The sequence below is a fragment of the Euwallacea fornicatus genome, chromosome 20 (genome assembly GCF_040115645.1).
Source record: "Euwallacea fornicatus isolate EFF26 chromosome 20, ASM4011564v1, whole genome shotgun sequence".
NCBI lineage: Eukaryota > Metazoa > Arthropoda > Insecta > Coleoptera > Curculionidae > Euwallacea > Euwallacea fornicatus.
In genome coordinates, this window is record NC_089560.1 from 2,699,442 (window position 1) to 2,723,574 (window position 24,133).

Genomic DNA, 24,133 nt, shown 5'->3' on the forward strand with positions numbered 1-24,133 from the left:
TAAAATTTTTTATATTTTGCAAAAAATGCGAAACCGAGCTGGCAGCGACAACAAAGATTAATCTGAATAGTCACGAATATGACCATTTGGTTTCCACATTCGGGGCAAATACTGCCTCAGGTTATTATAATCTTTAAAAGTAATCAGGCTGGCGATTATTTTAGTGAAAATGCCACGGGTCTGTGGCTAAGTGTAGTAACCCCCGGCGAAAATAATGGAAAGGTTAAAAGGGTGATTTTCCGTACTAGAAAGAAAATTGAAATTAACTACCGAGATATCATCGCGGTTTTCCTCGAATACGCAGTGATTTAATATCCTTAATACTTAACATTTTGGGGTGATTTAAGGGAACAGGACCGTGTCCTTCAACGTATTTTTAGCTCCTGCAGAGGAGGTAGGTGTGGAACGGAAATTTTTCGCTTGAATCCCTCACTAAATCTACGAAGTTCTATAGCATTGTAAGATTTTTTGACGCATTGTCATTCGCGTCGTTTTGTCCTCCCTGACGCCCCAAAGCTTACAAAATCGGCAAGCTTTTTGTTCCGATTGCGATCCTCAATGAATGAAAATTCTCACTGGACGCGTTTTTCTTCAAATTACGTAGGTATTAGATCAGGCTGAAAAGTGTTAATCATTAAATAAAGTGGAGCTCCCGTCATCCATTAACATCAGGAAATTATTTTCATAACAGCTGTGATTAATTTCCATATTTGCATCAAAAACGCATACAAACATGGCGTTCAAAAGACAATGTTCGATTAATTGGGTGATTTCCAGATAACAAGAGGGAAGTCTGGTCACCGGCGTTTGTCCTAGGGCCAACTCGTGGACGCGTTGTATCGATTATGATGGTCATCGGGGAACACCCCGAAACAAAAAACAATATCACTTCTAAATGTCGACACCCAACAGATACGATCTTCTCATGAAATTTACACTGCCCACTGCGTAATGAAATGCAATATGCACAGGACCGGCTTTTCGGTGCAAATTTCACTACGAAACTGCTGCGAAGGCGGACGAAACCGCATCATCGACGAGTGGCCGGCTGAGACGCCAGACTTGAAACACTCGGAGTTAATCTAATAAAGTTATTATTTGAAGCAGTTCCTGCTGGAGTTAAGCGCTTCTTTCGACGCAGGCACTTTTAGAGGGGGCTCAGTCCAAACTGAATCGACCGATCTGTTTTTAACTATACAAAATTGGAATCACCCCAGTGTCCTATCGCTTTTTCAGTGTCACACCTAGGAGGACCCTTAATTTATCTGCCACATGTTAGAGCGGCCATCCTAGGCGATAATTCAATTTTCGTTAACCCAGACAGATTAAGATGGATGCCGTCTGCTATAATAGATTAGTTGAATGGACCAATCCAGCCTGCAACATCCGACTTGAAACAGTCAATTTGCCGTATAATGCCGTTAAAACCTTGCCTTTCTTCTACGTTTCCGTGCTAAATAATTAGTCCGTTCCAATTCGAAAGAAGAGGAAGCATTTTCATTAATTACGAACAAGGTGTGAACAAAAAATGGGGTGTCTATTTAAGGCCCTGCCTGAACATTTTTAACTTGCCCGAAAGAAAAACCACACTTTATCCGGACATTCCCCTTTTAATTTAATTGAGTGGCGATTCGTCTGGGGTTTCCCGGATAATTTGAAGAGAGTTTTTAAAAGCAGATCCCATGCTTGCATGTTCCTATTTTTGCTTTGTTTCGTAGGGATTTTAAATTTTAAATCAGCCCGTCCGTTGATTGATGAGGCAACCACTCTAACCAACTTAGCCACTTTAACCAAGTTAGCTGGATGGGAAACGTTTTAAAAGGTACCCAAAAAGTAATACAAAAACAATACAAGCGATTGGTTTCTTCCAGAGTTCCAGGGAACATTCACCTTAAATTTTGCACTAAAATAATAAAGTAATTCAAAGAAGTACAATATTCCTTAACCCCCATCTTACTATTTCCAGAGCGAATTGCTGGGCTGGTAAAAACCAACAAATTGGCGGTTTTTGCATTGGAATTTTTCGCTGGAAACACATGTTACATTTCCCTCGAACATGAGCTTTACGATAGTTTAATATTCTTCACGGCTGCTTACGAAGTAAATGCCGTTTGAGGCCTTTTCCCACATAATAAATCATAGATTACTGGGATGTTCTCCCAAGGGAATTTGCAAGTACTTGTACTTTGCAGTTTGAGACTTCGCAGTGGTTTCGCCCAAATACTTTAATCGCTATTTAGTAGCTACTAAAGAAAACTAACTTGGGAGAATTTTGTAATCTCTTATTGTAGTCATCTTATGTAAGGCAAAAATAAACTGCTTCATAAGTTCCACCCACAAATCGAGCTTCCTCAGAAACGCAGTCAGGAATGTGCACAACAGCCGCGTGTGGGCTGGCTAGAGCTCACATGAAGTTCAAGAAAATCGTTTCCATGCGGCACCAGTTTTCATTAAACTGTTGGATTGGAAGTGTGGATTACTCGATGATTGGACCCGTATTTCTTCTATAAACGGTCGATGGCGAAATGTATCAGAGTTTTCTGGAACAACCTCTATTTGTCTAGAGAATTCATCATTAGTGAAAAGCAATGTGATATGGTTCGTGGCCGATGGAACACCAACGCATTTTACTGTGGTTTCGAATCGACGCTTAAAGCAGCGGCTGTCAAGGCTGCTGGGTTGATCGCCGGAAGCCTAATTTAGTCGACTAGATCTCTGGACGTAAATCCATTAGTTTATACTATCCCAGAAGAAAACTAAGCACACTCGGGAAATGAACGGATGGCCGTATTTCCATAAAAAACAAGACAAATATTTTCGAAAGAAAGTTCGACAGCCATAAAGTGTTTACCCCAAGAGTTTGTATACTATACAGGTATCACTTTTTCCAGTGGAAACATAGAAAATAAATAAATGGGAGGAGGACCGCATAAGGTTTAGTATGCCCCCGATAAAGACTAACGAAGTGGGTTGCACAGTTGCTAGCTGAAGTGGGCGGAGTCAGTACGGTTGACGTCACCATATCGACGTTTTGATTAGTATGGATTTTGTTGCCTTCGCGATGTTGTAAATTTTTAAAATATCGGAGTACAAGGCAATGTCATCAAATGAAAAAAAAAATGTTTGATCCATCACTAGAACTTATATTAGCGAAAATTCTGAAACTCGGTGACACTAAACTAGCTCCGCCCACTGCGCTGGCCCGTCCGACCCACGTCTCCACCTCGATATTTGGATTAGTAGAGATTTTGCTGCCTTCGCGACGAAGGAAATTTTATAAAATATGAGAGTAAAAGGCAGCAATTTCGATAAATGAAAAAAAAAAACGACGGATCCGTTGCTAGAACTTATGTTAGCGAAATTTCCGAAACAGTGAAAAATCTGGTACCACCGGACTGACTCCGCCCACTGCAACCGCTAGTCGCTCAACCCACTTCCTTCGTCTTTGTCACAGGCATGCTAAACCTTATGCGGTCATTCGGCTACTTGCGCGGCCCCTATGTTTCCTCTGGAACTGGTGACGCATTCTGTCAATAACAAGAAGCAAAACGGTATCGGAAACTACTCGATGATGATACTTCGATAGTGATTTGTCGTCATAACACTCAGGTGAAACTGTGTTTCGACTTCGAACTGGAAAATACTTACTGTATTCCGATGAATACAAATGGGCAAACGTAGCACTGCATTTGATGGATAACATCCTGTATGATTATTCTAAGGCATTTCACATGATCAACCACGACATTCATAGAGCAATAATAATAATTTTTTTTTCCGCGTCCTGCAATTTTGTTACGATCAAATTCACGAATAATTTGATAACGACAACGTCGATATTGTCATTAAGCTCTGATGAAATTGGGTTCGATCATACAGGTGAGGATCGGATTCTTTTTAAAGAGTTGTGCATGGACTTTACCTTAGTATAGATTTAAAATTAAAATTCTCAAGACTCAATGGTTTATATATTAACCGACTTGTTTCGTGGTCAGAATAATTTACTTTCATAGACACGACCTTTCCTGGCAGGCGAGGACATTATTATGCGAGTCCCTAACTTATAACCAAATGCTGTTAGCGTTGGTTATAAGTGCTGAAAAACTGAGTCGAAATTTGCATATTTTTTACTCAATTATTGGCCATAATGTCCGTTCTGTTTGCAAAAACACGCGAATTTTTTGCGCTTGCACGAGTCGCTTCTAGTCGGAAAAGATCCCTTATTTGTAACGCTTTGACCATTTCGCATGACGGCTCCGGGTAGGGCATATCCTGATAGCGGCATGAAGTAGTGAAAATAAAAATCTTTAAGTTGGGAAACTCTGGGAAATTTATTTTGATGCCGCATTTTGATTGACAATAGTCGGAGCTTTCTCTATGGATTATCTATCTACACAAATTTCCTCTAAAATGCCTAAAAATTCTTTTGAACTCGGATCGAAAGAAAAAAGTCGGAAATGTCGACATTTTTCGATTCAGCGAAATTTGAAACGATTGGTAAATCCTTTAATCCACACAAGAGGTTTCGGATTGCAATTTTCGAAACCCTCACTGAAGCCCTCCTTTAGGTTCCGCCAGGTGCAGAGGCTTTAACGTGTGGCAGAAGTCCAGCTCTATTAGATGGGGCCCTTAGCGTCGCGACAATAATTATAATACGTTCGCAAAATTATCCGGAGATATTGAGAACACGACGTTTCCCAAAATGCCTGTGCCAAATCCTACATCCACCAATATTTGCACCCAGAGCAATGTTCACATCATTAAAATTTGTCGTGACGATGGTGTATACCGAATGATCGCATTACTTTGTCTGTATCATCGGGAAGGTTCTTTAGTGATGTGAAAGAGGACGCAGTACAAATACTGAGAAGAACGCAGCACAGAACGCTACTAAAAATAAAAGTGAGAACGAGCGTCCTTCGAGAGTAAAAAAAGTCTTCAGGGCATCTTAACTTCGAAGTAGCGTCTTATAACGAGGCCCCGCTTCATAATCGATTGTGCTTCCCACTTTTCATTTCAGCTTTTTTCGGTCCCACATTGTGGCACACTTTTAATTTGGTGTTGTTTATTTCTGGACCAAATCAAAGTTTTGAATAAACAATCCCCGGGTTCGCACCAGATCCAAAACGTGCCTGGGCCGCAACTATTTTTTTTTTTTTTTTTTTTTTTTTTTACCAAAGTAGCAATCACATCCGTCAATTAAAATCATTGTTCACTGTTTTGCTTAGTAGCGGTGCTGTTTGGTTTTGTTTATCGCATCGGCTGATTTAATCAATTCTTCCCGCCTACGCGGAAAGGAGGAAAAATTTTTAAGTGACACGACAGGGAAAGTAAAAAACTAATTTCCTTTGGAAGTAATAAACGTCAAGGCGGAAGGGGACGTAATGTAATGAAATTACAGCCTAATTTGAATATTCCAGAAGGAACACAAGCCTTTATAATTTCATGCCAGACTAAAATGTTATTTATTTCTGACCAGAAACTTTCTGGAAGACAAAAAAGCCATCACATTTGACATCTTCTCGATACGGATGGGAGCTCGAATAGACCCGTTTCACATGCAGGAAACGGAGAGCGGAAATAAACAAACTGAACTGCAAAAGATATTTCAGGGGGTTTGAAAATATACTCGCACGTTCCATATTTCAGGAATCTCGCTGGTAATAAGCGTACATATAAAACACTTTTTCATATTTTATGTGAAAGCTTCGTATATGTGTACAAGCCGAGTGGAAAATACTTTATATGGTGTTAACTTTCCTCGGCAAACAGGAGACGATTTAACCAGCCGATTTGTTGTACTAATGTAGTCGCATTTTTGCGCCCCTTCTCATATTTACCAGAACAATATAATGTCTGTTTAGCACGCAAGTTAAACCCTTTTTAAACAGATTACCCCCTATTTATATCATGACCTATTTTAAGCTATATTTACGCGGCCCATTCTTCACCATAATGGAGGGTGAATAAGCTGGGCATGGACTGGGGCATTCTAAGGCTTTTGAAATGCACAATTAATTTAGGTTTGTGCAGTTCTATCAGATGTTTGGCCAGGGAATGCCTAGACGAGCTAATTTTGCCGCAAACAGACCTAAACGCAGGATAGTGTTCGACGTTAATACCAGCTAAAGTTCGTTGCCAGGAGTAAGCGGTAATTATTTACACTTTCGACTCGAATTGAATATTTCATTTCGAGCCCGGAAAATAATGTTTTGCCGTGCGCGGGTGACGAATTCTTTTAGGAGGCGAAGCCGAACCCGGGCTGTAAGCATGGAAAAATGCATTTCGGGGCTTACACCGTATTACAGATTTAGCTGCAATATCATGTAAGCACGGGAAAATGCAATTTGGCCGCGCAGTGAACGATACTTTTCGTTAATAGCTGCTGCTGCTATTTGCTGGAGCTTTGGAAAACCTCGTAATATTTGCATTTTTATAACTACTAAGTAAGTTTTTTCCACCGCGGATGGGCTTTATAAAGCAGAATGTTATTTCTCAGAAGCAGCATAATCGTTCACACAACCTTGCCTCCAAGTGTCTCCCTTTATCGTCACACGAGCTGCAAGCATTCATTTTTTTAGTTTTCGTATAATTTTCTCGAATTTTCAAGTAGCAGTTCCCTTAGACGTTAGCTTATAGGATACGATCAGATACTCGCTTCAAATATCGAAAGTTCGAGGAGCCGATTTCATTGAATCATTGTAGTGACACAACGGCGTGATGCCCACAAAAATAACTGTGCCACTGGCTCGAAGCGGTGTCCGGTGGCTGTAATATTCTTTTCGATTTTACATCACTGAAAATTAGCATTTCCCTATTAGTTAACAACACTGAAAATACATCTTTCCCTTAAGAGCGTGGAAAGATACACCTTCCGGAAAATACGCGGCGAAATGCGACTTTCGGGACTAATGAAATTCCAAGTCTAATGTTGAAAAGTGTCATTCATTACACGTCCTGCAATACAACCACTAAATTGTATTTCGGGCTAGTGTTATCGTTATCATCGTCACTGTCAGTATTATTACACAGCTATATACACAGCCAAAAACCAAACATTCCAAAGCTATTATTCATTAAATTCTATGTTCATTATTTGGCATGTGATAAGTGTTAATTATTTAGGTCCCGTTTGGAAAAGAAGCCGCCGGATCAGAGCACCCAAACGACGACAAAACGCTTATTATGCCAGAAAAAGGAACACGTAGTTGAGGGCTTATATCCATGCCAAGGGATAAGAACAGCCTCGATTGCACAGCATTCACTGCAGGCATCGTAGAAGCTGTTGTACATCTTACACAAATAAAAGTTTCAGCAATTCCTGGCAGAACTGTCAGACGCGGCAACACCGCGCAGAGTCGGACCAGATGGAATAACGGGGTCCACAAGGAACGACACGGAGGCAAATTTAGAGGCATAAAATAAAAAAATTAACAAGGGCCCAAGAGAGTTTTGTTTCTGGATAAAGTTTACATTTCTTATGTCAAAGAGAAATTAACCAAAAAAACAGGCGGAGGTTTTTCTGGAAGATTTTGAAGAGCAATGCCGATTTAAAATCTCCTTCGGCACTGAATATGGCGCGTTCGCAATTAATATACAGGGTGGCTACTTCGCGTGATGAAGTTCAAAATTTCAGCAAATACGCGATTTAGAAGACAAAGTTTCGTAAAAAAGTTTTTAAGTATGTAAAATGTTCGTATTTTCAAGTAATTTTCACATCTACAGGGTTCGCCATCAAAGTGCGGCACTAACGAATTAGATTTTTTTAATGGAACCCCCCGATTTCTTGCCATTTTTGGATTTATCGTGTAACACAGGTAATACAATTAAGACAAAGCCACTCACAGTGTGTTTTAAATTTCGAGGAATACCCGGAGATATTTTTCGCATGTCTAACTGTGACACCATTCAAGGGAAAAATGTATAAACCAGGAAAATTATTGCTAGCAATTTGTGTGACAAGAAAAAAAGGAGGTACACGATTTCCTAAACGAAATTACTGGTTTATCCATTTGAGACGGTAGATAATAAAATTTCCTGCTTTATATAGTCGATTTCTGCTTTTTTTTTTATTTTCCGGACGGTAATAAAATATACTAATCTAAGTCTGTGATGGGGCAGCACGGAAAATAGCGCACCTAAAGTACAAAACCGCTTTCCCTTGCACGACAGCGTTTTCCCGTGCACTTACGTAAAAGGTGTATTTTTGGTACAGTCAACTGTGCAATGGAAAGCTTTATCATTTTGCGTATCTCTGAATATATTTTTGTCAAAAGACATTGGAATTACGTTTTTACGAAAGCATTGAACGAACGAAATGGAGGAGCACCTTTCATGAGGTCTGAAAATTCGTGAATTTCTGTAGAAAGCTAACTTTTCTAATTAGTGCCTTTCTAGTTACCATTGTTATGGATTGAAGACTGTAGAAACCCTCAATTTCTACGTAAATTCTATCGATATTTTTAGCCCAAAACGATAAATGGTCTTTAATATAAATTTAATATATATATATATATATTTTTTTTAATTATTATTATTTTTTTTAATTTTCGGTAATTTAAACCCCATTTTATCAACTTTTAAATTAACCTACGACCAACCGTTTTAAGTGAGGGGTACTGCGACATGCAAGTTCTACAATAAAGCGTTGTAGCAGTGTTATGCACGGAATTCGCTGGATAATATACCTAATGTTTTTTAAAATGAAAGCACCATCGCACAGAGGGCGAAAAATTGCCAGGAAAAATTGTCAATTATTTTTATTTAAGCGATTTTGAGCACGTTATGAGTACCCTCGTTATTCAGTGGTCTCCTGATACCTCCCTCAACATTGGCATTTCCTTACTCGGTCCGATCATGGGGCTCAATAAGGGCGAAACATATCAATTTGGGGCGAGGCATGCACGGCACTCGCAAGGCGATATCGCCTCTTTTCTGAACAAATAAACAAAGAGAAAAACAGTTACAGAAAAATTTTTATTTTCAGGGCATTTAGATTGTGATTGACATTGATCTGAACGGTAGTTTGTGGAAATGGAGCTCTGGGAAATGAAATTTCACGTAATTTATTCCTTCTGCATGCCTTCAGAATGGCAAAATGTTGGTACCGCGTGGGACCCTAATAAGATGATTTGACACACATGAATGACACGTTTTCGCTAGCTGCAAGTAACCAGTGTAACCTCGAATGATGGCAACGAAGTCATTTTAGTAAACTTTGATGGTGTGAGTGACCTACGGGGTAATCTCGGACCTGAACGATTTCTCGTAGAATGACTCAGATGGAGCCAAATTAAATTATTTACTCCCGATTCCCCGTAAGTCCACAAGCTGGTTTAGCTCTAAACCGTGGCTTAAATCGACCATTTTGCATGTAGAAGTGTCAAATTAAACCATGTTTAGAGTTGGGATCGGCTTGTGGACCTATGAATAATGCGGAGGCAAGTGACCCCTGGAGATCTTTTTTAGCTGGTGTACGAATGGAATTGTAGATACCGCTTTACTGATTCTCAATGATCATAAATTTCGCAGTGAAGAGGGTAGTTTTTGTCGTTGAAATGATCGTCTAACAGTGCAGAATGATATCAGTATTAATACTGATGTGTTGAGGACATTTCAAGTTTGCGAAAGGACTGCCTTTATAAAATATAAATTTTTCCAAGTGTTTGTAAAATTCGATTCAGCAAGGGGATTAAAACGTCTACTCTCTTCTCTTGATACACAATCCATATTGCATTTTACTTCTGCTGCAATGAATCTTGTACCATAAATAATCAGTAAAACTGGGGATTCTTGGCACTAAATCGCTGCTTTCAGAAGTTTTAGTTTTTTTTAATGACCAGAGGAGATATTCATTTCGTGAATCCTGAAAGATTTTTTTTTTTTTAATTTACTGTGATATCACCATATTTAATATGAACTTTAGAAGAACTTTTTCTATGCGGTTTTAATGTTAAATGACAGATATTGTCTCCACAACATTAAAAAAAAAACATTCACATACATCGAGATTAAATATTAAATGGCATAACCGGGCCCAGATCAATATTTTTCCTTCGAGCAGCTTACCTACTTTATTTCCACACTAAAACCATGCAATTAGCAAGTTCTTCAGGCAACACAAAAGCTATCACTAAACTTTGCCAGCGTTAATTTCTCGTTGTAATTACGAATTTTAGGAAAGTTATTTTCAGCTCTATGCGTAAAACTTTCGCGCTCTATACGAGAGAGTCAGTCAACAACTCTTGCCGCGCGTGCAAGCTCTATGACATTTCACGCTTTACTGCAGTTTAGAGTCCGCTCCGCCAAAGTTAGAGCTTAGGTTGGAAGTTTGATGAGCGACGGCGCCAATCTGCTAAATTGGGCAACGTCGCTCAACGTTGAGAACTTGAATTAAGGGTAAAAATTTGAGAAAGTTAGTTGTTCTTGGTTGAAAGTTGAAGGGTTTTTCGGCCTGCCTGTTGTGACCATTGTTAAATTCCAATATCGTTAATTGCTAAGCACCTTCAATAATTTTTAGACTTTAACAATTGGAATGGCACATGTCAGATAAATCCGCGTTTTTCCTTTTGGAGGGAACTTCTCCAGACCCTGTAAGGTTTGTCTTGGACGGTGCAATTTGCATGCAGTGGTCAAAATTACGCTCACAATTCGATTTGGGAAATTACCAACTGTCACAGCATCGGATGATAAAATAAATATTTCCATTTCCTGGTTTCTTGTTGAGTGAAACTCTGACAGTATCGCAAAATTAACAATCGTCAGACTAGTTAGGCCGCATTGCAGAGTTGTTATAGCTACAGTCAATAGTCAAGTTGGGGTAACGGGTTATGACTCATCGGGACGAGAGCGTTCTTAGTAACAATCGAATCCATTTCGTGCCTTTTAAATATCATTTAGTTCCCCTCAAACGAAACTTATCAAATCTCTAAATCTTCACTAATATTGAATATATCCACTCGGCAGATACAAATTGAAAGCTGATCGAAGAATCGAATCTAGATGATGTCTCGTAACTCACAACTAGAATCTCATTCGTTAGTTACGAAAATGCACAAGATGGATGGGTGTCATTTGACATGGAGACTTGCAGAATTTTCTGCTGAGATTGTGGAATAATTCCAATTATTTTGAGACGATTATTCTGTGAGGTAAAAAGTGGAGAATGATTTGGCGTTAATTATGAGGCTCCAACGAAAAGTAAAGGGCGATTCTACTTGACGAAGTATCGTGGGATGAAGTCGAGTTTTGATTCGCAAATGGAGAGCCTGCTTTGCATTGAAGGGGCCCCGCCCAAGATAATGAGGTCCGTAATGCAGTGCACTGCAGGTGCTCTTTTGGGAGACCGTTCCTTCATTCGGCGTTTATTAATTATTTCCATGCATTATATTAATTGCGATAATTAGCGAATATCTTTAATTGAAGTAAAAAAGTAAAACGTTGGAGGAAAAGGCATTGGCCGTTAAGACCGTGAGTAAATCGGTAAAGTAGGTGTGACGAGAGCGTCGGCAAAAGACCAAGACATTTTCAAAAATCGCTAGGGTAGTTTGAACTGATCTGAACTAACCTGAACAGTTAGGCGACAAAGGTGCCTCAGTAATTAAGTAATCAATCACAAATACGAGAGAAAGTTGTGATTCCAGGGGACAATTGCGAACTGTACTTAAATGTCTTATTGTATCATTCTGGTTCTCCAAGAACACATATAAATAAACAGTCAGACTCTTTGGAGTGATGAACTGCAGCGAAACTCTAAGCAAAGATTGAGGATGGTTTAACTTATCAATAGTCCTCCCCGTTACTAAAATTTCAGAAATATCACCGTTTTTTTTTAAATGGAGTTTTCCTCTATTTCTGGACGTTCTCTTGTCCAACTCCTCTATCTACGTCGCCATATGCGGACGTTACTGAAGGTGTGGTATCTTCAACTTGCATTTCACCGTTTTCTAAATCAGCATCGTTAATTATTCCATGTTGACTCTCGCTCACGTTACAAAATCAAATCAAATTTTTTGCTTAATTCTTCATTTATCTGTTTTAGTTTGTGGCTATTTATGCTTAATTTCATCCTCTCTCCATTCATAGTAATCAATTGCAACCAATTATATAGCCGCAAAGCAGATTTGCTAGCAAATTTCCATATTGTAATTTTGTCACGTCACATTCATAGTACCCACATCTATGTAAGCACTAAAAATTGCAAATTTAAACTATCTCTTTCAGAAAATAAATTTTCCATTTAATTAAACTGTTGGTATAGCGCCTGATAGGTTATTTTTATAAATTCTTTTCTCATTGAGGCAAATAGGGTCGTTATGTGTCGGTAGGGATATTCGACCTCTAAGTAGTTGCTTCTGTTTGTCTCCTTCTCGAATTCCTTTCTGTCCAAGCTTTTATTACAACCAATGGAATGACGCAGACCGGATTCACGTGAAAATTTCCATTTCATAATTTTTACCCTTTTCATATTTATGTCCTATGTTTTTCTAATCTCTTTTCAGTTACCTGCCTTATTTTTAACGATGCTCCATTCCACTTTCTCCATTTGGGCTAATCAGTGCCGATTAAAGCTGATTCACTTGAGAATTTCTACTTCTTGATTTTATTACTTTATATCTCTTGCATTTATGTCTGCAACGAAAACTTGTCGGAAGGAAAAAAATGATCTTTCTTTTCGTTCGCTGCGTGAAGAAATAATAAATTCAGGAAATTTGCAGCGGTAGAACTTTGCAGTATTTCAGGCTTGATTTCGCTGACTGCGGCTGTTAATTGAATCTTGTGAAAATTGAAGATTTAAAATTCCAGCTTTCCAGAGTAATACGTATTACCAATTTAGATCGGCGGTACAGCGCATTCTTGCCGCCGCAATAAAACGCTGCGTTGCTGCTGTTCGCTGAATGCACCCAATCTCAAGGAACACCCCTGATTTATATCTTTCAATTAAAATCAAATTTATTCAAAATTTTGTAGTTAAGGTCGTGGTCAAAAATCGCTTTTAGTCGTTCTCAGTTGGGCCGTTTTGTTGCTGGTCTCGAAGCACCTACCTGTGAAAGTAAGACTTGAAAAATAAACGTCTTCTACCCTCGTTCGCCAGTGGGCACGTTGAACCTGTCGGAAAAGGCGTGGGCTCGGGGCCATTGAAAGCCGGAAAATGCCAAGAAATACCAGCGGATGTATTCAGTTACCCATATTTCTGTTTGCTAACGGGAACTAAATTAACCAAATTAATTAAACTAACTCAATTTGCCTATTCTCCCAATCGCTTTATCTTCATGAAATAATCCCAGAAATTCTACAGGGCCCCACCAATTAATTTCTCAGATTATCTGCACTATCACCGCTGACTCTTTGAATGACCTCCTTCTCAATGAACGTAATAGAACTAAAAGCTATTCGCTCGTTGAACCCTTCATCATGGGTAGAAGGACGAATTGCTCTGGCAGCTATCAAAATGGCATCCCTCCCCCCTTAGATACTCAATATAATCTAAATGGCATTCTCAAGCAACCAGCTATGTCGTGGACACGGCTTCGTCTTTTTTCTTTTTTTTTTTTTTTACTTTTATCCATCATGACTAACAGAATATTCGCCCGCTGTGGGCACTTTAACACAGCAATACCGAAACCTCAATGTTACATCAAGAATGGCCTGTTCTATCCGGCCTCTTCGTAGCTAATTGAGGTGCCTAATATTAAGCCCTGACCCAAAGTTTAATTAGAAATGTTGCGGGCAACAGGATTTTTCAAACCCATAAAAGCTTCGACTTCAAACACGGGCTTTTACGTAATTTTTGCAATATCGCGGCCTGAAAACAAGCTTATTTACTGCCGTTTTGAAGTTTCACATAGCTTCCAATATTTGTGGTGCCAGGAGGTAATTTTTGCCATAAAGCGCCAGGTATCAATGGATCTTTGTTGTACACCAAAGCGACGGCAGCAAACAATGAATGAAAACCGAAATTTTCAGTCAACACTCTGGCTCTCGAGTAATGAAAGCTGCAACATAATATTATTGCAATATTCATTAATGTGCCTCTGGAAATAGATCTTTATTTCCAGAGAGGACCACTTGGCCTTTTCTTTTTTTTTTCGACAAAAACTCTTACATCTATACGTAAATAATCATTCATCAAATGCAAAAAATAAAAGAAGAAATATTCATTTGGAACTGTTCCAATGCAGTGGTTGAGGGGAAGAGGAGGCGGGATTGTCCCGTTTCCCTTGCAGGGCAAAGTGCGTTCAGAACGGTCCTGTTGTGACGATTGTCGTTCCATCTTGCCTGAATTTGTTGCAATCTCTCAGTTATTCTCGTTCTTACTCTTGTCACGTGTCGGTGGATTGTGTAATCAGTCTGAGTGCAATCTTTTCTGTTGTTTGTATGTATTGCCTAATTTTTTCCATTGTATTTGTCCTCAGCCTGCGTCCGCAGTCTTGTGTCGCGACAATGGTTCAGATCGCCTTGTATATTTTCATTGCAGTTTTTGTGCTGATCCCTTTATCTTTGCACGTCACCGATCGAAAACGCTTTGTCCGTTTATTAACTGCGATTCTCATATTACGAACGAGTTTAATAAATTTAAATTTTTTATCAATTACACAACTTCCAGTCAATTTTTGGCGTAATTTAATGTGCCAAACCCAAATATGCAATTTGTTCATCACAATTGCCTTTAGCTTTCACATTCGCACCATTTGACAAATCAGTTCATTTATCGTGTCCCGGAACTGTTCGTTTTTGGTTTCGAAGGTGAGTTACGTTGCGTACTTGCAACTTCGCAGGGACGTCTGCACCTTCATGTGGTCATCTGCTCCATCAAACTCGGTCCGTTCAAGAACTTTCTCGAGGCGGTCAACTGTGAAGATCTGGCTTCTCGGTGTTTAATCAAGTTGTTTCGCATACGCAAAAATTGCGGAAGGAATATTTGTCGGACTTGATATTCGAAAATTAATGGTGGGCAAAGAGTTTACAAAATGTTTAACGATCCCTAAAGCGGCAGCATGGGCATCGTTTCAACGTGTTGTTAAGAACTTTCTCGGGAACCACAAATCACCGGCTTTTAAGCAAAGAGTGGAAGATTTGTTGCAAAATTACCGCAGAATTGGAGCTCGAATGGTTTTCAAAATGCATTTCCTGCATTCCCGTATGGATTTTTTTCCTGAAAATTTAGGCGACACAAACGACGAGGAAGAATAGGGACCTCATCAAGATGTGGGAAAAATCGAACGACGGCGTCAACGATTCCGGGGAGCAGCACATGCGGCTCGGTTCAACTACCCTCCTTTTTTAATTTATAATTCTTAATTGAATACATTTGTCAAAAATGGTAGAAAGTAAATTTCTTAAAGATCTCTAAAACTCGAAACCGTTCCAGAGAGCAATTTGCAAATTTAAATTTAACAGCTAAATTACTTTAGAAACAGCTGCTGGTTGTCCAGGACCAAAACCGTGCAAACTTGGCAGGAGTAACAATTGTTGCTCCTAAGTATTTTACATTGTTTTTTAGTCCCATTGTGGCATCGTCTACTTGTGAAATAATTGGACAACTTGCACCAACTTGCTGATTTCAGATTAGAGGTTTTCTTCTTCTTAACGTTTTGTCATCAACAATAGGTGCCGAACAGTCAACGCATTGCTCCGTGAGTGTTGTTTTGTGTCGGATGTTTTTTGCTCTTCATGCCAATTTTCATTTTTACTTCGTCTTCTCCCGATGCTGTGATTTTAATATGAGCCGGTGTTCCATCCTATTCCGCCCCTGTGGTACAGCTTACAGTCGTGGTCTGCTAGGTTGCTGTAATCATTTTTCTCCCAGTCGTCCGGAAAATTCCATTTATGTTCATCAAACTTAAGATTTATCGGAGTACTGAAGATCCTCTGAAAGCATCCCGCAAATTCGTCAGATTCATCTTCGTCTGTCTAACGCTCTGTTCTACCTTCGTCGATTGTACTAATAGAATTTGTTTCGTGTTTTGATTTTCCTTCATCTTTTCGACTGCTTGGTGTACGTCTAGTCAATTGTCCTGTCGATATTGGTGTATCAACGCCTGTGTATTTCTCTCGAAGTTGTCAGACGTCCTTTTTAGTTCATCATTTTGTGTGTGTGTTGTGTCCGTAAAATTCCCTATTACGCTTGATCAATCGCAACGTAAGTTGAGCATGTTGGTATGTTGATAAGAGACATTTTTCAGTCCAGGGAAAAATCTTTCTATTGTCGATGTAAGTCGCACAATAAATTTCCTATGTGAAGTTAATTTTTATTCGTTTACATCGCGTCAGGAAATGATTTTTTACTGCTGAAAACCTTTCCGTTTAATGCAGAGATAACAATCCTCAAACAACAAAAGGTTTTATGGTAATAAGTGTTGCTCTCAACTCTATGTTTTCCCTTTCCTTTCCCTACTACGAAAAAAAGGTTACGTAAATTAGATTAGGTTCAATTTTAACTTCCAACTCAATCCAAGACTAAAAGTTTCGGTCCAATGATAACAAGGGAGTCTTCAGAGACCAGTCCCAAATTCGGCATCGAATTTCCCCAACACTGTTTCAAGAATTGGATTTTTCTCCTCGGTGCAAATCAGACATTTTTCAACTAAAATATTTAGGTGTGTTCAAAGAGGTTATTCGATTACCACCTTGCAGGACTTTCTCTTTTCGGTAAATTCGGTTAGAAGTCTGTTGTTAACAACTTCGGCAATCAAACCGAAGCATATAAGGAAACTAAAAAATGTGGCCTGTCTGAAGGTTCATATAGGCGAAGCTCGCATTTGCCTCCCTGGAGACGCTTGACTTGGCATTTGTGCCTGTTACATACCAAGTAATTCAATTTGTTTCCACTGTTTGACAACTGAATTCGTAAAGACTTCTGGATGTCACCTCGACGCTGCATATTATATGTGGGGTCCCCAGTTTTACGTCCCGCTCTGTCACTGAAGAATACGACTCAAATATATTTAGAGCAATGTTGGCCTGGAGTTTGCAAACAATTTTTTACTTCCTAAGACCCCTGAGAATTGCTCTTTTATTGCCGACAAAACGGTGGCTATTACTCATTTTTTCCTGTCTGAGGTTTTCCCTTGTTGAGCCGAGCAATATTCGTCTTTTTTTTATACGTACCCGGTTTTGGTACTCTTAAAGGGAGTATCGATGCCTCTCGTGGAGCCTCTGTTACTCATGATGTCGCCGTGTTCGTATCCACAAATGAAACTTTGAGAAATGAACATCGGGGCTAACTTATTGATTCCCTGACGACTGCAGCGTCTTCTCTCAAACGCTGAACATACAGAATGTTGCCAGGCACTCGTGCCTGGTGCTGGTTGCCAGTGCAAATTAGAAGATATTAGGCTAATTTAAAACGAAAAATAAAACAGTAAAGGCAAATTCAAATAAATTGTGTCCTGGAAAGGAACCGTTTAGAGACCTGGGAAATTAAAAATAATGCCTCGCGTTCAATGAGCGCTGAGAGCGGGGTGGGTTGAGCGCCACTGATTCTGACGGATAAATCAGAAATCTCCCAAAGGTGTGAGCTGGAGCTCTTTCCCGGTGCACAGTTATCAAAGCGGAAAATAAAGTTTTCAGAATTAGGCAAAAAAAGGAACAATGAAGAATCGCTATTTACTCGACTGTATTAAATGACTTGGTGTTAGTGAATTAGTTGTTAAAACTACGAATTAGTCTTGCTCCAGTGCTAGATGGGGTGATGAACGAAGCAGTAATTAAATCAAGCCCGAACAATAGACTGCACAGATAGATGGTACTAAGTAATGAGTCTGGAACAATGGACTGCTCAGACGGATAAAGAGGGCACTGGTTTTATTACCCCGAAAAAAACCCCAAGAAACTAAACTTATTCATAACGCTAACCGAATTCTAAAAGTATACAGGGTCGCTCGTTGGTGCATCAAAGTGTGGTATCTCGGTAAATATGAGCTTTAGAAGGAAATATGCCATGCAAAAGTGTTTGATCATTAAGACGTGCGGATTTCAAACAGGTTTTCAAATGTACATGGTCCGTTGCAAAAGTGTGGAAGGGCCAAATTAAGTTTTTTTAATGGAGCTCCCAAATTTTGTTGCCACTTTCGGATTTACCGTCCAATCTTAAGGTAACTTTACGTCAAGTTTCGTATGTCAGAAATTTACCGTTTCCGACTTATTCAGGAAAATTCGACAATTTTGATAGGTGCCGGGCCTCGCGAAAATAGGTGCTGCTCCCCAATAGCTGCGAATTTCGGTATCAGTCTTGTAGGGCTCCAAGAGGATCTAACGAGCTACGTTTTGACCTATTTTAATTAAAAAAGAGTCCTCTACAATCGACGAAACAGACCTCCGAAGTTGCATGACTTCGAATCTCAATAACTCACTTATTTCAAATTGAATGTCCTAATTTTCTCGACGGCATCGTGCTCAAAATCCAAAACTACCGGCAAATTATTTTATTTTTGTGCAAAACGAGGTCTTCACAACGAATTCTCAAATCGTTCTCAGTTTCCATCAGAACACAGTTGCAGTCTTGTCAGAAAAAACCTATTTGCAATATCAATTATTATTATTATTATTATCATCGGGAAATTATCAAGAACTTAGAAGCGATTCTGATTAGGAATGGGGTAAAGTTAACAAAAGTTGTAAATGTTAGAATTCTGGATACGATGCCGTCGAGGAAATTGGGGCATTCCATTTGAAATAAGCAAGTTATTAGGGTTGAAGTCATGCAACTTGGGAGGTCTACTTCGACGATTATAGAAATATTTTTTTAAATTAAAACACGTAAAAACGTAGCTTATCGGGTTTTCTTGAAGCCCTATAAGAGCGATTCCGATATTGGCAGTGGTTAGAGTACAACACCACATTCCATGGGACCTCGCAGTTGTCAATTTTGCAAAATTTTCTCGAATAACTCGGAAACGGTAAATTTCCTACATAAGACCCTTTACATAACCCGATCTTAAACTTTGACGATCAATTCGAAAATGGCGGAAAAACAGGGAGATTCAGTGAAAAAAGTCATAGCTTGGCCCTACCACACTTTTATGACGAACCCTGTACACTCGAAAATAATTTTTAAATACTTACCTCTTAATGACGAAAATCTTTGATACGAAATATTCCCTTCTGAAACTCATATTTACTGAAATATCGCACTTTGACGCACTAACGAGCAACCCTATACATTTTCAGTTTTTCTTGAGCATCTTTCTCCGTCTCTCTCTGCCCAACCTAGTACGAGGCAAGAAAAGGAAAAGTAAATGAAATAAAATATGTTAAGTAAAGCTGATGAACCGATTTAATAATGTTCAATCATCAGATTTGATTGTCATCGAGCGTCACATTGTACCTTTGAGGGCTCATTTTTCACATTGATACTTACACGCTGGTCCCCGCTGTCCTCTGGGTCTTTCTTTTATGAAAATAGCAATCGGGGAATGGAAATTGTGCTATATTTTAAAATAAAAAATGGTGACAAGGAAAATGATAAAACTTACCCAAAAAAGGCTATTTATTGAGGTGGTCTCGAATGCCACAAAGTGGATAATCAAGGCGCGAAAAAAGGTACGGTGAGGTAGAAAAAAGCCATATCATACATTTTCAGGGTTTTCCTTTCCTCTTAATTTGAAAACTTACAGGCTGGCCTTTCAGGCTCGTCCTGGCTGTCCTTTCAGTCTTTTTATGAAAATAGCGATTATATAATGGAAAACGTGCCATATTTCCTAATCAAAAATGGCGACAAGAAAGATAAGGAAATTTATCCAAAAAGAGGCCATTTATTGAGCTGGCTTCATATCCCTCAAAGTGGATTATCACGCCGCGCCAAAACGCAAGGTAAAGTAAGGAAAAGCAATATCATACCTTTGTAGAATATTCTCTTACTGTAAGTCTCGAAACTTACAGTTATGTGTTCCCACGTACCCGACTACCAGTAAAGTTATGTTTGTCCAACTCGCGCACTGCCCGCGATACCAGCAGTATTTTCTTTGCTTATTTTTGTTTTTTATCAGCACTAGTGCCTGTTAGGTTTGGTATAAACCAGGAATTATATCAACGAGGTGACGAAGGCAAATGTTCAAAATTCCCAAAGTTTCGAAGCTTTACCACCGCATCTCCAGGCCGCTAAAAATCAGTTTCAAAATAGCACCTATTACCGCTCAGGTACCTAAAATCCACTTATTGTACTGGGGGGCTCATACGTAGAACGTGAGTTCAATCTGAATTATTGAAGGAGCTTACACGAGTTAAATATGAGCATAAGAATAAAATTATTAATGTAAGGATCACGCATTGAATATCGTTATATGTAAGTACAGTTTCGGTATTGATTTTTAGTGTCCTAAGAATAAGACAGTAAAGCTGTGGCATGTTTAAACAACTGACTTTTAGTGGATCCAATTCCCGATTTAGCGCAAACCACACCAGCACACATTTTTCAGGAATATTTAAGCAACAAAATTTTCCAATAATATGCTCAAATGGAAAACCTCATTTCACTTTACTACGGCATGATGGCATAATCAACGAAAAAAATTAATAGGAAAATCGTGTCATTATATAGCAATCAACGGGAGCGATAAAAAAAAAATTGAAATAACTATTTATTTAACCAAAAACGTTTGAGCATTAACAAAGTTCACCTGTTTAATTCCGATGAAGTCGACTTTCACCAATTTGGATATATCCAACAGGAAGTTTAACAACGTGTAATGTAGCGGAATAGTTAAAATAATATGCACTAGCTGATTTCAGATCGAATCAAATCAAGAATTCTGTTTAGATTTGGTAAATAGTTTCATGAGGAGCTGCCTCCTGAATTGAACAGTTTAAAACTGACTAAATATTTCATGCATTGGTGATTGATGTAGACCATCAAAGTTTATAGGATCGTCATATTTTTCTGTGTGCTTGCGGACTACCCTGGATGGCCCGCCATTGCATCCGCCAAATAGAGCATTTTTAGTTTAATTATCATGGACAAAAAAAAATGTTACATTAAGTATTAAATTTAGAAAAAAATTAAACTGGTGTGGAAGGTAAGGTACGCTGCATAATCCATCCAATCAATTACTACACGATCCCACACACGAGACTAGAATAACTGAAAGTCTACAACAAATTCAGGCAATATGGAGAGACAATCGTCACAACTGGACCATTTCGAACCCTCTTTGCCTTATAAGACAATCCCGCTTCCTTTTCCCTCTAACCACTCCGTTTGGAACATTTCCAAATGTAATCTTTTTCTTCCTTCTCATTGCATTTTATGAATGATTATTATGTATAGACGTACGTATTTTTGCCTCAAGAGCAGAAAAACTGGATTGCCAAGGGCCTCTTTTTCTGAAAACGAAGCTTTAGTATACAGGGTTGTTCGCTAAGCGCGCGCCGGGCGATTGCGGCCCTATTTCCGGCTTTTATCGAAATTTTTTTTAGAGTTATACGTAAGACCCCATAGGGTGAATTTTAAAAATATTCTCATTTATACGGGGTGTGTCGAAAAACGAAACAATACAAACTCGGGTTTTTTATTCAATGGAACGCTAATTATTATTGCATTTTTGGATTCGACATTCGATTTTAAAACAAATTTATTAATACGTTAGAATCCTTAGAATGAATAGTGTTCAAAATATGCGCAATTCAATGTTGGAAATGGTAGTTGCAGATGGCTGCAAAAGGTCTTTTGGGACCCTTTTCCGCCACAATACAGTGGAAGGTCCGTATTTTAGTACGCCACCAAGCTTTGTTTTGACGCTTTCTACAGGATGTACGCCAAAATAGAGCCAACTTGAACGTCAACAACTGGTTAAAATTTAAAATTTTTAAATAGGATTCTACTATACTTCGATGATTTGTGAAACTACGTCGAAAAGATCTTATTTTTACATTTATCTACCCATACCAAAGTGCCATGGATTTTGAGTAATTTTTTTTTATAAATTTATGCAAGGACAGTACATCCCTAATTCTAATTTATGATGGGAATATGATAGATGTATCTGTGGAAACACACAAATACAGATCGTACATTTTCTGGCATTAAGAAAGGAACTCAATTAAGTTCGTCTCTTATTCTTTCCTGCACGTTTTTATTGTCTGTATTAATCGGTGTCCATAGATATGTGCGTTATTCTCGTATTATAAATTAGAATTAGAGACTCACTATTCTTGCGTAAACTTCAAAAATAAAATTGCACAAAAACCATGCGACCTCACTATAGGTAATTAAATGTGAACAGAAGTTCTTTTTTGGCGTAGCTCCACAAACCATCAAAATAATATTAGAGTTCTATTTGAAATTTTTAGGTTTTAACAATCTATTGGTGTCCAAGTTGGCTCTATATTTGTGGACATCCTGTAGAAAGTATTAAGCAAGGCTTGGCAGCATACTGAAATATAGATCTTCTACTGTATTGTTGCAAAACAAAGTTCCAAAATACCTTTCAGTTTGTTAACAATTTGCAATTTTGCCGATATCTGCAACTGTCACTTGCACATACCTTGAAGATTATTAACTCTAAGCATACTAACGTATTAGTAAATTTGAGTCAAAGTTGAGCGCAGAATCCAAAAATGCAATAATAACTTCGGTGTTCCATTTAAAATAAGTACGAGTTTCTATGGTATATTTTCTTGACACACCCTGTGTAAACGAGAATATTTTAAAAATGCACCTTATGAGGTTAATTACATATAAGTTATTAATAATATTAATTTAATTAAATAACAATCATTATAATTAATAATGAGGTGTAATTGCACATAGCTGTAGAAACAATTTTCAATAAAAGCCATCAATAACGCCGCAATCGTTCGATGCGCTTAACGGGCAACCCTGTATAGTACAATAGATATCGTTTACGGTCACAAAAACTAAAGTAATTAGCATAACACTAGGATTATTCCAATGGTTTTAGGCTACCCGTAATTATTTGGGTTTATATGCCGGATACCTGTAATATTTCAGGCAAACGTTGCCTATCAGCTTACAGTATAATAATGAATCATAAAGACGAATAATTTTTATATCAGGTTTGATAATAGCCGTTTTCGTGTCAAACGGATGAAATAGTGTTTCGGTGGACGAGATTGAATAGTGATCGAGACCACAAAGAGGACTCTTCTTGCACAAGGTGTTGAGAAGAGTTTCGCTACGCAGTGTGCTAGTTTAAGATAAAAGACAGAAAAAGAAAATTTGGAAAATCTCGAAAAAAACATGGGTGCGAAATGCGCATTTTTCACACCGTTTTGCCGCACGCTGCCATGAGCATCGTGGGAAAATGGGAGTTAACAATGGAATAGTGTGTCGCTTAAAACTCACATTAATGCACAAAACTTGTCATATTTTCACTGTTGTTGTGCACATATGTGTGCAATCTACAAACTGATCTCCGTTAACGTTAGTAAGCATCAGATGATCTATTTCAATTCTAGGCATTATGGCATCGGTTTCTTCAATCTGATTTGTACTTCCTCCAAGCGCCGCGTCGTCAAAATGTCTGTCGTAGTTATCGGTTTCAAGAATCGTCGCAAGTTATTCTCCTGTAAGCTTATTTACATTTTTAATTATATTTTTTTAATCTGACACTTAAATGAATGTATTTTTTTAAACATTCAACATGAATGATACGCGACAGCGATCGCAAATAAAATAAAAAGCTGTAGTCTTCGCCTTTATACTGAGGCCTTTAGTCTAGAAATAGCTCTGGGAAATACCCTGACGTTTTGGAGTCGAGATGCGGGAAATCACTGTTTTTCTGTTAATATATGAAGGTCTACTTGTACCCCCGGTGGTAATGTATGTCCTCTGAAAATATACTTGTCATCAGACACTACGTAGGGTGCAACTGTACCTCAAGTAAAAAAAAAAAAAAAATTACAGAGGATGTAGAAATAACGGTGTTTCGTCGCACTGCCATGCCAAAACTGGCAAAAATGGCAGGTGTCAATGGAAAACCCGTCATTTCTAAGACTAACATCTACCCCCCAATACTTGTGCCACTTTCGCGTTTAAAAAAAGTTATTCATACATTTTGAAAATGGCACAAAATACAACATTTACTCTCAATAATTTCATTTGAGTGTGTATACTTCTAAAATCGACGGGGTTGAGTCTGCATTACTCCTCCATGTTTTATCTAATAAGGGAGCA

General features: G+C 38.5%; 1 protein-coding gene across 3 annotated transcripts in view; it reads right to left on the reverse strand.

Annotated features, from left to right (window-relative positions):
- LOC136345506 (chaoptin-like) overlaps nt 1–24,133 on the reverse strand; it is an 81,067-nt gene that overhangs the window by 37,570 nt on the left and 19,364 nt on the right. Inside the window, exon 1 of one of the 3 annotated variants that reach the window (XM_066293867.1) lies at nt 10,073–10,265. The exons of 1 other annotated variant lie outside the window; for it this stretch is intronic. The gene's annotated coding sequence lies outside the window, so the exon portion shown is untranslated. Of the gene's footprint in view, nt 1–10,068; nt 10,266–24,133 lie in introns of those variants that run through there. One more of the 3 variants, XM_066293866.1, reaches the window with a different exon arrangement.